Genomic DNA, 16,289 nt, shown 5'->3' on the forward strand with positions numbered 1-16,289 from the left:
TTTACTTCTGACATCACTAGGTGTCACCTAAAATTGACCAAACAAGAAATAAAAGCGAAAGGCCTTATCTAAAATATGGCAAAAACCACGCACGGAGAGGAGGAGGAAGAGGAAGGGGAGGATGAGGAGAAGAGGAAGAGTTTGCCTCTGGAGAGTGATATCTTATCAGGGTAGGAAGGAATAGAATTGCAGGCTTGTTTTCACGATAAAACAATCAACTATAGTTCAGTTGTTACCATGTGCACATAACAGTTTTGCAAGACAAATAAAAATTTTGAAAATCTTCAGTGCAATTCAGCTTTGCTCAATAAACTTTTATTGAGAGTCTATTCCTGACAAAGAAGAATAAAATTCCTCTTGCAGCAAAAAGCCCAAACTTTCTACTTGCATAAAAGGCCCCATGTGATGTGACCCAAAGAACCTATCCAACATCATTTCTGTTCTCAGAGCATCTTCTCCCCCTGCATCAAGGTACTGGTAAGACTCCAAACCTGAGATGCCTTTTTCTTCCTGCTCACCTTCATACATACACGCTCCCTCTGCCTTGAATGACTTCCTGCCTGTGTCTTTCTGGCCTCCCCAAGACCCTAGCTAGCAATTCCATCCTTGTCAGGCCTTCACCCCTCAGGGAGGAGTGATCCTGCTTCTCCAATCCATCAGCTATAGGACTTCCCACAAAGCCTACAACGATTTACTTTATCATGCCTCCTTTTCTTTTTTTTTTTCTTTTTTAAAGTTTTTTTTTTTTTTTTAATTTTGATTTATTTTTGAGAGAGAGAGAGAGACAGAGTGCGAGTGGGGAAGGAACAGAGAGACAGGGACAACAGAATCTGAAGCAGGCTCCAGGCTGTCAGCACAGAGCCTAACGTGGGCTCGAACTCACAAACTGTGAGATCATGACCTGAGCCAAAGTCAGACACTCAACTGACTGAGCCACCCAGGTGCCCTTTCTTTTCTTTTTTAATGTTCATTTATTTATTTAGAGAGAGCACGAAAAAGCATAAGTGAGGGGACGGGCAGAGAGGGAGGGAGAGAGAGAATCTCAAGCAGGTTCCACACTAACGCAGGGCTCGACCCCACGAACTGTGAGGTCATGATCTGAGCCAAAATCAAGAGTCAGATGCCCAGCCAACTAAGCCACCCTGGTGGCCCCATCATGTCTCCTTCTCTAAACATTGAGATTTTATTCATCTTTGTATCCACAGCAGCAATTAAAATGCCTGGCACATAATACATGTTCAACAAATGCTGATTTAGTGACCACTTCCATAAATGAATAATGAATGGAAACAATGAAATATTTTGGATAAATTAATTGTGTGGCATTTTATATTGATTTTGTATTACATATATGTTACTAGGCATGAATAGTCCCCAGATAAAAATTTTTATGATATATATTTACTTTTTATATTCATGTATATTTATTTATAGCCCTCCTCTTCCCAAAAGATTTGAGAGAGGCCAAGCTAACCTTTTTATTCATACCCGTTTTAAATCAACTTAACATTTAATCAATTTAATCATTTACCCATTTAGCTGGATGTTTTCAGGTTAAGATTTTCCATACCTTCCTTAGCAAGAAAACCTTGTATTGCCAGGTTTCAATTTGTTTCAGAAGCAAACAGTCAGAATTTTTTTTTAAGCCTGTAATACTGAAATTGCCTTTTATGCTAATTCTTTTAGGGCAAAGGTCTAAATAGGAACCAAAATACTAGACAGCTCTATCTGCCCTCTTGCTGGACAAGGGAGGGACACCTTCTCCTCTGGACTCTAATTCTCTCTCTGCGTGGTCCATCTTTTTCACAGCACTGAGCAGCTTGAAATGATGGCTTCAGGAGGGGGATGGGGAACAGATGTCATTCATTGACTCTGGTAATGAGATTTCATATTCCGTCAAAATCCTGAATAGGACAGGAGAGGCCTCATTAGTGGTTTCATGACTGAACAGGTGTAGAGGTCCTATGCACACAGCAGGTAGAGAGAGGCCATTTCAATTCCATGTGTGGATGTATCCAGGAAATTGGAAAGAGAAAAAGTCCTCTACCACAACTGCCACCTCAGGAAAATTACAGCTTTCAGAAGCCAAAACAATACACTTTCAGACCACTGGTTACAGACCTCATCCAGGGGCCAGAGAAATGCCTGAAGGCAGGAGGTGGGTGATAATTAGAATTAATAATTCCATACAAAGGAGGTCACCTCCTTAATTCTTTAGTTCCATATGGCATGTCATAAAATTTTAGTGCTCTTTAGCCAACAAAGTAATAACCCTCATAAGGCCACCAGTCAAAAAATGGGACTGCAGGGTAGACTGAAATCCTCTCTCCAAAACTGACAGAAACCCCTTTAGAAGACAGGCTACCTTGGAAGCAGTGTGTGGATAAAATGTTCCAGGCACAGAGAAGCTTGTCTGGCAATCTGGCAGCTGCATCCTGGACAAGTATCTTGCTTTCACTGGGGGTAATCAATGACTGACCACACCGCCTATTTGCTGAAAGGCAACCACACACCATCCAAGAATCCTGTGATCCACAGGCTACATCCCGACTGGGACCTGCTAGGGGGCGGCCTCGCAGCACCTAAGATGTTGACAATAGCTCAGCCTGGGGAACACGAAATCATCTGCGTCATCTGAGACCTTCAAACTGTGGCAAATTCCGAAGGCCTTTCTACCTAAATGCCCAAGGTCTTTCCTCAGTGGCCACATACCCTGCAATGCTGCCAGGTGCTGCCCTCTCCAGTTTATTGTTCTTCTATCCACTGCACTGAAGTCAGCTCCATAGTGAACTCTCACTTCTCAGAAGAGCTTAAGGGTAGGCCGACTTCAATTATAATATGTATATGTTTAAAATCATTTTGTTATGTTCCCTGTTGGTTAAAATTCAGCAGTCTTGCTCTATTAAATAGATCTGGTTTCTCCAACTTTTTGAACAAATAGGTTATATATTTATGCTGAAACTACCATGTGCTGGTCACCACGTGGGACACTCGATAGGAGTTGTCTCATTCATCCTCATATCAACATTATAAAGTGCTGAAGCGTTAAAAAGTGAAGTCATGGGATCAGGGTCACAGGCTAGTAAGTGGTTAAGGTACAAAAAAAGAAAGAAAATGCCAGTCTCTGGCACCCAAGTCTACGTTCTTTTCACAGTATCGTGTTGCCTCTTGTGTTCACAGAGAAGTGGCTCAAAAAATGTTGAATAAAGACCAAATATTGTCAAGTAAAGCTCTCATCGGACCTGTTTTAATAAATGACTAAGAACCATTTATAGTAATTACAAACACATGGTTGCCATTTAAGTGGCTTGGTAAATACTAGAAAATGATTCACTGCCTTAAACAGACTCAGTGTGACCTCCATAAACTGATTTACACCCTCGGTGCTACCTTTTACCCGAAGTGGTATAGAAGGTAAATTTTAACCCAAACCATGCTCACATGATCTCAAGGTCTATATTGCTTAAGTAGTAATTGTGTCTTTCATGGGGGTATTACTTTGCACTTGTTAGTGTATTATTTCTCAGGAAACGAAATCTCTGGTCAGTTTATGTATGTGGTCCGATTTCCCAAATTTCTGAGAGCACGCACCACTATATATATATTTTTTTTCCTTTAGGACCTCTGTTCACCCTTTCCTCACTCACTACTGCACCAGGACTACGTGGAGCCCTGAGCAAACTAGATGCCCTCAATATACTGTCAACTAAATGTAAGTCTTGTTTTGGAGTTAGCATATTACAAAAGCAAACAAGACAGTATAATTTAACGTAAGAATGTACCACTGTGGTTTGGGATATTGAGAGTGGGGGTTATGCATATGTGGGGAAAGAGGGTCTATAGAAACTCTCTATACATTCTACTCAATGTTTTCTGTGAAACTAAAACTTCTCTAAAAAATAGATTTATATATATAGAGTCTGATATATATACATATATATGTATATACACACACATACACACACCTTATATATATATCTTATTATAATATATATACCTTTTATACATATACCTTATATATATATAACATGTGTGTATGTGTGTATATATACATAAATATACATATATACATATATATGTATGTATTTTACTATAGATATATCAACTATCTATCTTACTATAATACATGGACATACAGAGAAACCAAGAAAGTCCGTACCTATCTCATTTACATTTAATTTCTGAGCAGAGCATTTCCAACTCATTGTTCCTCACCCATGCTAGATGGAGGTAGTCTTAGCCTCCTTGGAGGAACCAGTTTATGCATTGTAAGATAATCCTATGTGGACTGGACATTAGGAGGAGCAGCCACTTTCTAGAAGGCTGGCATTAACTCTTTCCATTTTTGAATGTGCTTAAACCACCCAACCAAGGTGGCTGGTCTATAGAGTTTAACAGTTCAAAGACGGTCATGAAAGGTGGAGTGAGTAGGGAGTTAAGGGTCAGGCTCTACAAAATACAGACAAGCATGCACAGTCTAGTGTATGTAAATGCTTCAATTTATATTTTATAACATGAGGGAATATATACTCATAGCTGTTCATATGTACATTAAGAAAACTCCAAGTGATTAGAAAGAAACTAGTAAGAGGACTTAAACGGTTTGGAGGGGTTGGGAGTGGCAGATAGATAAAGGATGGAAAAATGATCTTCACGTTCAGGTTTTTGAGCCAGTGAATGCAATTTTAATCATTTAAAAATCTATATGAATCCAACACACAACATGGTCCAATGTCTGGATTCAATCTATCTGGAGTCCAATCCCCACTTAAAAATAGTGTGACCTTGGACAATTATTTAACTTCACCAAGTCACCATTTCATCTATAAAATGAAGGTAATATACCTAATTTATAGAGCCACTTTGAAGGCTTGATTACATAATCCCTGTATCATGTGTACCACCTAGGAACTTCTCAATAAATGTTACCTATTAACATTTTATCATTGTTATTGATATTAGTATTTAAGAAACTTACTGAATATTACAGAGTCCAGGAAAATTAAAAATTGATGAAAGAACTTTCTTTTAGACTCAAGTTATTGATATATCCTTCCAGGAATCCTCCTCTATTGAGGAAATAATTGAGTGTTTTCCTTGTAATCTCCAGAATCTGACCAGTGGGACAGATACACTCTCTGAAAAAGCCATAAGGGGCACCTGGGTGGCTCAGTCGGTTAAGCGTCCGACTTCGGCTCAGATCACAATCTCGCGATCCGTGAGTTTGAGCCCCGCGTCGGACTCTGTGCTGACTGCTCAGAGCCTGGAGCCTGTTTCAGATTCTGTGTCTCCCTCTCTCTCTGACCCTCCCCCGTTCATGCTCTGTCTCTCTCTGTCTCAAAAATAAATAAACGTTAGAAAACAAATTTAAAAAAAAAAAGGAAAAAGCCATAGTATTACACATTCTAGTAACGATATTAATAATACCAATTTCTTAAGAATAATTTATAAAATTTCCAAAATTTCATTTTACATCTGTGAAAAAATATCTACTTCGTTGTCTTCTCCTTAAGAGATATTATGGCAAAAAATAACAAAAGAAACAAAACATGGTTTTTGAGAGGTGAAGGAAACCTATCAGGTTTTGCCAAGAGAGAACTGAGGCAATAGAAAAATATCTCTCTGAACGTTAGATTAATAGGGCTCTTTATCTGAGACAAAATGTTTGTTTATGAGAACAACTAACCAATCAAACAAACAGAAACACAATACAGTAGAGAATAAGCAAAATTGGCTAACTCTGTGAAATTCTGTAAGGATATTGAACATAGCATATTAGATCAAGTGCTCAAATGAACTATTCGTAGTTAGAAGTTTCTTCATTACTTTTTTTAAAACTCCATATGGTATTCTTCTTTTACTTAATAACATGTATTATGTACTTAAATGTCCCCAAATTAGTCATATTATGTGAAAAGGTAAATTCACAATCATGTCACTTCGACATGGAGATGTCCAGTTATAAGTGACTAAGGCAACCAAAGGCTGCCATCCTTTTGCCTTTTCTCACCTGGTCAAGTCAGACCGAGGTGAGTCTAATGTGTCAGGAAACTATTTTAAATCTTCCTAACAGATGCCTGCAATGCCATTTCCTCTCAACACACTTTAAATAAATGGCATCGACCCTAACCTACAATCTGATGTATGGTAGCACACACACAAGAAGGAAAGAAACGGATGATCGGGTTGCCCAAATATTACCAGATAAATGATTCAATTTTGCATAATAGATTATGTTCCAGAAAACCTTTCAGGTGTGATACTGTTTATCTCACCTGAAGAATCACCCCAAATAAATAAAGGTATGTACATACACGTAAGTAAATGAATAATATCACCGAATGAGTCAAAACAATGGTGGTTACGCCTAGACTTTATTTTACTAAATATCACGAATAAATTTTCAATCCATGCAATGATAAACTTGTAGCCACTGTCTTATTAAAAACATCTGAGCCACAAGAGGTCAGCCCATAGAACTGTTAGGAAGATTTTCAACAGCTCTCAGTTCCCTGGAGGCACCCTTTGAGAACAAGCTTAGGCTGGCTTTTCTGGCTGTTTTCCAATTCGTTTATAAGATTAGTCTTATTATTTGATGACAATTTTTTCTAACCACCTGATTGGCATTCTAATAATCTTTTCTTGGAACAATCAAGTTTTATAATTTTTTTAATATAAAATGATTTAATTCCAGAGGTTCTGATCAAATTATACAGAATTCTAATTAACTAGTAATCAAATTGTACAGTAGGCAATGTTTAAGTTACAGTATGGAATATTAGTAATACTTTGTAGTAAGAGCCCCTCTCTAGGGACTTAGCAAGCCTTGTTGGGCTTGCTCAAAGTTCTCACAACAGGATCCAAAGTTACTGAAAAGAAATGAAAGCACCAGGCTGGGTAAAGGATGTAGCAAATGAGGCCAAAGATAAATATTATTTGCTTTGATGTAGGCAGGAATTTTTTAGGAAAAAAAATGTGAAGCTAAGAAATAAGACTATTTACTCCTGGGCTTTTCCTCACCTCCTTCCTAACCCAAAACACCAAAAAGTAAAACACTTTGTTTGCAAGCAGGAGTTAAAATTATTTGGGGTCATGTCTCTATAGGTTGCATTCAGTTCAGGTCAACTGAATGCACTGAATACCATGTATTTGCAAGGCACTGATAAATAAATAAATAAATAAATAAATAAATAAATAAAGTGACCCTTCGACGTTGATTCATTAAGAAATTGTCCAAGGGCATACTTTCCAGTCTTCTCTCTTCTCTGGCCCCCTCTTAGGCTCTATTTCATTAAGACCTTGCTGTGACACAGCTACCATCACCCATACCTCACTGTCCAGATTTATGTTATCTCTAGGCTTAAAATGAAGGTTAAACTTTTTAAAGGGTCGATGGAAATTTATGAGGAAATATCTAGTTTCTCAGGAAAAATGTTGTAAATTACAACAGGAAAAATGTTGTAATTCATCGAAATCTGTACAAATCAAATGAAGTCATTACAAATGACCCTGATCTTCCTCAAATGCTGCCATATTAACAGCAACTAGCACATAAATTTTGATAAATCCAATCTCACAGCTCATCTTTCACCAAAACTGCGACCAATTAAAACCAGTCTGTGTTCCTACAATAATGGTCAGAACTAGACCTAATTTAGGCACCTGAGCACTCTTTATAGAGTATGAAGACATTTGCCTTCCTACACTGACGGAACTCAACACTCCAGTGCCTCAACTTCACTCTCTGGGCTTAAGGAGGGTTTCCACAATCTCCTGAGGGAACTTTTAAACTCCAAACACCTTTCCAAAGTCTGCCCAAATCTGACCTCACTTAGGAGACCACATTGTGAATGACAGCTATACCCCTTAGTGGGAATTCAACTCTGGTTATCAAAGAGGGGGGGAAAATGCCATACTTCTCTTCTTCCAAAGAGTAAACAAATAAAACACCAAATGATCCCTTAACCTTATGCTCACGGTAGAAAACACGGGGAAAAAAGAAAACCTCAAACTCAGAGACCCATAGCTGTAAACCTTCTTCCAACTCTCATCGGTGAGGTGAAGAACTCAGAAATGAGCAGCACTTCACAAGAGCATATTGATTTTCAATAAAGCCATTTACACCTTTTTGCTTGGACTACAAGTAGCATGCTGTTTTCCCAAAGTCTCTGCCACTGAATTAAAAAGTGTGGACAATGTCCTCACTGGCTATACAAAGTTGTCTTTGGAAATACTCTTGATGAGAAGAATGTTCCAACCTTGACCAGAGACGAAAAGGGATACAAACCGGGGAAAATGACTTTTGATATTTTTCCCTGACTGGGTTAATTACTTGGAAAAGAAAAAAGAATACCCAGTCCTCCAGAACAAAAAGGCATTTGTTTGAAATATAGCATAGCTCATATTGGCTTTGCACCAGCGAGCCTTCCAACAGACAGAACACAGGAAATTAAGAAGAGACTGCCTTGGGAAAATATTTTACATCCTAGGTGAATGGTGATATTTCTTATTGCAGTCCTCCAGAGTAACACCTCAGTGTCCATTGAAAAATGAGAGATTTTTTTTATGAAGAAATTAAACTGAAGACAGAGCTAATATGATTCCCTGTGTTGCTGACTTACCTTCTGTCTTACTGTGGTTTTGATGCCACAAGCCATTGACCCTCCAATATAAAATAATAATAATAATAATGACTGGAAGGAGGAAAATATTACAATACAAAGATAGAAAGAAAAAAGAAGAAACACAATACTGATCTGCTGATTGTTGTCCACTAAGATCCACTATGTTCCTCCCTTTATGTGGGACAGTTGGAGGAACTGAGAAGAAGAGGGGCCAGGAGTATCATAAACCAATCACAGCACACTCATCGCCCTTAATAGTGACTGGTTTAGAAACCAAAGCTAGTCCATCAGTGGATAGACGAATAAATAAAACACAATGTATCCATACTCCAGGATGCCATTCAGCAACAAACAGAACTGAAATACCAATACGTGCTACAACATGGGTGAAACTTGAAAACATGCTAAGTGAAAGAAGTAGTGTCTGATTCCACTTCTATGAAACCTCCAGAAAAAGCAAATCTATAGGGACAGAGGGTAGATTAGTGGTTACCCAGGGTTGAGAGGAATGCAAGAGATGAGGTATAATGTTTAAATGATGGGGAGTTTCTTTGGGGGGTAAAGAAAATGTTCTAAAAGTGATTGTGGTAGCAGAGACACAACTATGTGAATGTACTAAACCACTGAATTGTACACTTCAGATGAGCGAATTGTATGGTGTGGGAATCGTATTTCAATGAAGCTGTTAAAAAGAAAAAAAGGCCAAAGCCAACAGTCCCATGAAATCCCTGGCCACATTCACTCACTAATTCAATCAATAAATATTTATTAGATGGCTTCTAAGTCATGTACTGTTCTAGACAAAGAAGATACCACAGGTAATAGCACTTATAAAATCTCTACCCTTATGGAGACTACGAACAATAAGCAAACAAAGGAAAAGCTAAGTAAAAGGTACAGCTAGTTAGATGATAGTAAGTGAATTAGACAGAAATGAAGCTGCAAAGTTGGGTTGTGATTTTAGAGTGAATGGTCAGGGAAGGACTGAAGGAGATGATTTCTTTTTTTTTTTTTTTTAATGTTTGTTTATTTTTGAGAGAGAGAGAGAAAGAGAAAGTGCAAGTTGGAGAGGGACAGAGAGAAGGGGGACAGAGGATCTGTACTGACAGGAACGAACACAATGTGGGGCTCAAACTCAAGAACTGCGAGATCATGACCTGAGGCGAAGTTGGACTCTTGACCAACTGAGCCACCCAGGTGCCCCAGGAGGTGATTTCTGAATAAAGCTTGGAGGGAATTATTGGTTCAGACATGGGCATGTGACCCAATTTGGTCCAATCCACCCAAAAGGAAAGAAAAAGTCTTTTGTTAAGTGGCTGGGTAAGAGGTTCTCTCTCTCTTTCTCTCCCTCTCCCTCTCTCTCTCTCTCTCTCACACACACACACACACACAGAGAGTCAGATGTGAAAGACGAAGCATGTAGCACCAGTACTGCGTGTTACAACCACAAGGAGTTCCTGCCCCAGTGTGAAGCCAGCCCAGGACAACAGAACAGAGATGCAGAGAGAATCTGGGCTTTTATCAGGTCATGGATTAATAACATTGAAATCCCCCACCTTTCCCCTTCCAGGTGTATGACCTAATCAATTTTCTCATTGTTTAGACCACATGCCACGTACACACATATTTTCCCCAGGAGAGATATCGAGATTCCATTTTAAGAGATTTTTCACTGCTTTCTCAGGCTCCCAGTGGGAAAATTACCATGGGGCTGACCACCAGCAATGGTGCCTACGTGAACTCTCTGCCTCTGTAGGCTGCAGCTTCTACAGGAGATGAGCATGGTCACAGGGAGGAAACCGTATACAGAGTTTGCATGACCATGACTCCTCTCTCTTTCATTGCTTAAACCAAACATTATTCAGTGTCTCCTCTTGCAAAGCACTGTGCTATATGCCAAGAATACAATAGCGTCCACCTTTAGGGAGTGTCAGGTCCAGAAGGAGTGACAGACAAACAAGTAAGCAAATAATGAAGTAAAATAACTACTAACTCATAAACAGCTTGAAGGCAAGAAACTGGGAGGTGAGAAACAGAATAATAAGGAAAACTACTCTGCAGGACATAATTAGAAAAGACCGCTCTAAAGAGGTGACATTAGCAGCTCTGTTAGGGTCCCCACTCCAGTAGACTTACCCTAGATCTTTGTGAGCAAAGATAAACATCACTCAAGTGGGGACAGAGAGAAAGGGAGACAGGGAGGGAGTGAGGGAGGAAGACAAAGGGATAGAGAGAGATGCAGTGTTTCAGTAATCTATCTTCAAGTTCTCTTTAAGAAAATACAAAAGAGAATCAAATTGTCCCTTTCAGAATGTTTTCAGTTCTAGTCTTGCTGAAGAGACAAATCTCTGACTGCAAAAGCAGGGCCAATTTCTTATAAGGCCCCTTGCCAAATATTGGGGGCCAGAAAGGGGTAACACTAGTGTGGGAGGTTGGGCGTTAAGACAGGAGAGAGGATGGAGATTATGTGGTTCACCGAAAGATATGAAAATTCAAATAATGTTTAAAAATACTCTGTGGGCCAAATAAAATATGCCTGTGACCAAACTGCCTAAGGAGACTGTTTTGACTCCTTTCCTAAGAGTTCAGTTCAACACCTGAGAAGATTTTATATCTTTTGGAAACATTTAAAATATTAAAAATTACCATTTTCAAAAGTGAAGGTCAAAGATGCAGAGCTATACCAATGAAAATCTTGTGAGAATAAGTCGGAAGAATGAAATCTTTGTCAGAAGTTGTAAAGACAAAAGAAAGTCATAACAATAATAATTCAGTTTGCCTTTATTAAAAATAGTACCTTAACAGTGAAGGATGGGCTAGGACAGCAGAGACCAGGAGGACCAGGTATCATAATTGAGACAGGGGGCCCCACAGTGGTGGTGATGGTGATAGTGCCAATGGCCTCCATATTTTCTCCCCTGCTGCTCAGCATTGAGGAGATCTAGGCTGAGAACATTCCAGCATGCACTGAGAGGGCAGAACTGCCTCTCATGAGCTCCATGCCTGTTTTAGATTTTTACTGTGTTATTAATATCAGCATTCTTTTTTACCATTTTGGTGAAAATTTTTGGAGTTTTAAGCACAAGAGAAGAATGACACAGGAGGATGGGGTGCAAGACAGGAAATATTTGATAGTAGATATATTTCACACAATGCACCCTTGCAATCTCTAGAGTAACCAATAAAAGACTAAGAAAGGAATGTATTAATATTACTATCAAGTGAGTAGAGAGAGAAAAGGAATAATAAACATAATAAATCCGAAAGAAGGAAGAAAACAACAAAAACAAAAACAAACAAAACAAAGGAAGATAAGACAAGAAAAAAATATATAGAAGAGGAAGACAAAAAAATTTTGCATGATTGATTTAAATTTAGTATATTAGAAATTACATCATATGTTAAGGGACTAAATGTTCCAATTGAAGAACAAAAGTGATCAGACTACACTTTTTTTTTTCAAGTATATGCTATTTATAACAGATATATAAAATGTAATTAACCAAATTAATGAAATAAAGGAGAAAATCATAAGATTACTTGATAGATACAGAGAAAATATTTGATAAAATTCAACATCCATTCACAATTATTTTTATAAGTTTTTAGACAAAAAATGAACTATTAGGACCTCATCGAAATAAAAACCTTCTGCACAGTGAAGGAAACAATCAGCAAAACCAAAAGGCAACCGACAGAATGGGAGAAGATATTTGCAAATGACACATCAGATAAAGGGTTAGTATCCAAAATCTATGAAAAACTTATCAAACTCAACACCCAAAAAACAAAGAATCCAGTGAAGAAATGGGCAAAGGACATGAATAGAAACTTCTCCAAAGAAGACACCCAGATGGCTAACAGACACATTGAAAAATTCTCATCATCACTCATCACCAGGGAAATACAAATCAAAAAACCACAATGAGATACCACCTCACACCTGTCAGAATGGCTAACATTAACAACTCAGGCAACAACAGGTGTTGGCGAGGATGCAGAGAAAGAGGCTCTCTTTTGCACTGCTGGTGGGAATGCAAACTGGTGCAGCCACTCTAGAAAACACTATGGAGGTTCCTCAAAAAATTAAAAATAGAACTACCCTATGACCCAGAAATTGCACTACTAGGTATTTATCCAAGGGATACAGGTATGCTGTTTTGAAGGGGCACATGCACCCCTATGTTTATAGCAGCGCTATCAACAATAGCCAAAGTATGGAAAGAGCCCAAATGTCCATCGACGGATGAATGGATAAAGAAGGTGTGGTATATATATATACAATGGAGTATTAGTCAGCAATCACAAAGAATGAAATCTTGCCATGTGCAACTATGTGGATGGCACTAGAGGGTATTATGCTAAGCAAAATTAGTCAGAGAAAGACAAATATCATATGACTTCACTCATATGAGGACTTTAAGACTCAAAACAGATGAACACAAGGGAAGGAAAGCAAAAATAATATAAAAACAGGAAGGGGGACAAAACATAAGAGACTCTTAAATATGGAGAACAAGCAGAGGGTTGCTGGAGGGGTTGTAGGTGGGGGGAAGGGCTAAGTGGGTAAGGGGAACTAAGGAATTTACTCCTGAGATCATTGTTGCACTATACTAATTAACTTGGATGTAAATTTTAAAAAATTAATTAATTTAAAAGTTTTTAGATAAACTAAGAAGGGAACTTCCTTAATCTTATAAAATTTCACAGTGAACAAATACCAAGCATGATACTTAAATATTAAATGTTGAAAAATTTCTCCCTGATATTAGGAATAAGATATGAAAACCTCTAACATTATTTCTATTCTAATTGATTGGAGGCCTATACAGTCCATTAAGGCAAAAAACAGAAATAAAATATACCAGGATTGGAAAAAAAATAAAATTCTCAGTGTCTTGCAGACGCTATTATTTTTTGTGTTTTAAAAAAATGCAAGTAAATTATTAGAATTAATAAATGGATGTATCAGGTTTTCTGGATAAGGTTTAATATTTTAAAATCAATTTTATTTATATATGTTAGTCACAGTTTGAAAAGGCATATTAAAATATGACTTATCATACTATAAAAATTTGATAAATATAAGTAAATCTAACAAAAGATCTGTAAGACTACTACACAGAAAATTATAAAACATAACTTAGAAAATTTTAAGAAAACCTAAACAAATGGAACCACTTACCATGTTGATGAACTAATGAACCTAACATTGTGATGATAATTCTCCTCAAATTGATGTATGGATTCAATGCAAATTCAATAAAATTACCAAAAGATATATTTTGTGGAAATTGACAGAGAATTTCAACTTTTACATGAATGGACCAAGCGCAATGGACCAAGACCAGCAAAGACAATCAGAGAAAGAGAAGAAAAGTTAGGAGTACCTGTTCTCCCAGATAACAAGACTTATTCTTTAGGCTCCATTATGACAGTGTGGTAGTGGGGCAAAAATAGAAAAACAGACTATGGAACAGAATAAAGAGCCCAGGAATATAACCACATATATAGGGACACCTAATTTACAACCAAGTTTGGCACCACAATCACAGTAGGATAAGGATATTCTTTTTAAGAAATGACACTGGGTCAACTAAATATCCACTAAAAAAAAAAACAAACAAACAAAAAACCTTAACCCTCACTATGTACCATACACAAAAAAATTAATTCTAGATTTATCAGAGATGAAAATATGAAAGGCAAATTAATAAACCTTCCAGAAGGAAAAAGTAAAGAATATCTCCATGACCTGCAGGTAGATAAAAATACTCCTTTAGCAGGATACAAAAGGCATTAACCATAAGAAATGTTAATAAATTTCACATTAAAATTAAGAACTCTTTATCAAATACACCATCACAAATGTAAATAGGTAAGTAACAAATAGAAGATTTTGCAACACGTGTAACCAGAAAAGCTTCATATCCACAGTAGTCAAAGAGATTCTATTATTCAATTTTTTTTTAATGAGACAATGCTAAGAAGCTTAACTCCTATGTTTTCTTTGGGAGATCTACTGTTTTGGGTCTTATATTCAAATCTTTAAACAATTTTGAGTTGATTTTTGTACATGGTATAAGATAGTGGTCCAGTTTCATACTTTTGCATGTGAGTGTCCAGTTTTCCCAACACCACTTATTGAAAAGACTATCCTTTTCCCATTGTATATTCTTGGCCCCTTGGTCATAAATTAATTGACCGTACACATGTGGGTTTACTTCTGGGTTCTCTATTCTGTTCGATTGATCTAAGTGTCTATTTTTATGTCAGTACCATACTGTTTTGATGACTAAAATTTTGTAATATACTTTGAAATCCGGAAACAGGATGCCTCTAGCTTTGTTCATTCTCAAGATTGCTTTGGCTATGTGGGGTCTTCTGTGGTTCCACAAAGATTTTAGAATTGCTTATTCTATCTCTGTGAAAAATGCCATTGGAATTTTAATAGGGATTGTGTCGAATCTGTGGATTGTTTTAAGTAGTATGGACATTTTAACAATATTAATTATTCCAATCCATAAGCATACATTATCTTTCCATTTATTCATGTCTTCTTCAATTTCGTTCATCAATGTCTTACAGTTTTCACTATACAGGTTTTTCACTTCTTGGTTAAATTTATTCCTAGGTATTTTATTCTTTTTGACGCAATTGTAAATGAGTTTACTTAATTTCTCTTTTTGATAGTTTGTTATTAGTGTATGGAAATGCAACTGATTTTTATATACTGATTTTGTATCCTTCAACTGTACTGCATTTGTTTATTCTTATACTTTTTTGGGTGGAGTCCTTCAGGTTTTCTATATTTAATATTGTGCCATCTGCAAATAGAGTCAACTTTACTTCTTCCTTTCCAACTTGGATTCTCTATTGTCTAATAGCTCTGGTTAGCATTTTCATTTCTATGTTAAATAAAAGTGTCAAGAGTTGACAACTTTATCTTGTTCCTGATCTTAGAAGAAAAGCTTTCAATTTTTCACCACTGAGTATGACCTTAGCTGTGGGCTTGTCATATATGGCCTTTATTATGTTGAAGTATGATCTCTTTAAACCCACTCCGTTGAGAGGTTTTATCAGGATGAGAATTTTTATCATGAAAGGGTGTTGAATTTTGTCCAATGCTTTTTCTTCATGTATTGAGATGATCATATGATTTTTGTGCCTCATTTTACTAATGTTTATTAGAGCAACTGATTTGTGGATATTGGACCATCTTTCCAGCCCTGGAATAAATTCCACGTATCATAATGCGTGATGCTTTTAATGTATTGTTGAGTTCAGTTTGCTAATATTTTGTTGAGGATTCTGCATCCACGTTCATCACGGATATTTCCCTGTTTTTTTGTTTTGTTTTGGTTTTGGTTTTTTTGTCTTTTGTTTTTCATTTTTTGTTTTTTTGTTCGTTTTGTTTTGTTTTTGTAGTGCCCTTGTCTGGTTTTGATATTAAGGTACTGCTGGCCTTATAAATTGAGTTTGGGAGTGTTCCCTCCTCTCTATTTTTCAAGAGTTTGAGAAGTATTGCAATTAACTCTTCTTTAAATGTTTTATAAGATTAACCAGTGAAGCCATCTGGTCTTGGACTTTGTCGGAACAGTTTGGATTACTCATTTAATCTCCTTCCAAGTAGTTGGTTTGTTCAGATTTTGTATTTATTCGTAA

This window comes from Panthera uncia (assembly GCF_023721935.1).
Source record: "Panthera uncia isolate 11264 chromosome C1 unlocalized genomic scaffold, Puncia_PCG_1.0 HiC_scaffold_4, whole genome shotgun sequence".
Taxonomy (NCBI): Eukaryota; Metazoa; Chordata; class Mammalia; order Carnivora; family Felidae; genus Panthera; species Panthera uncia.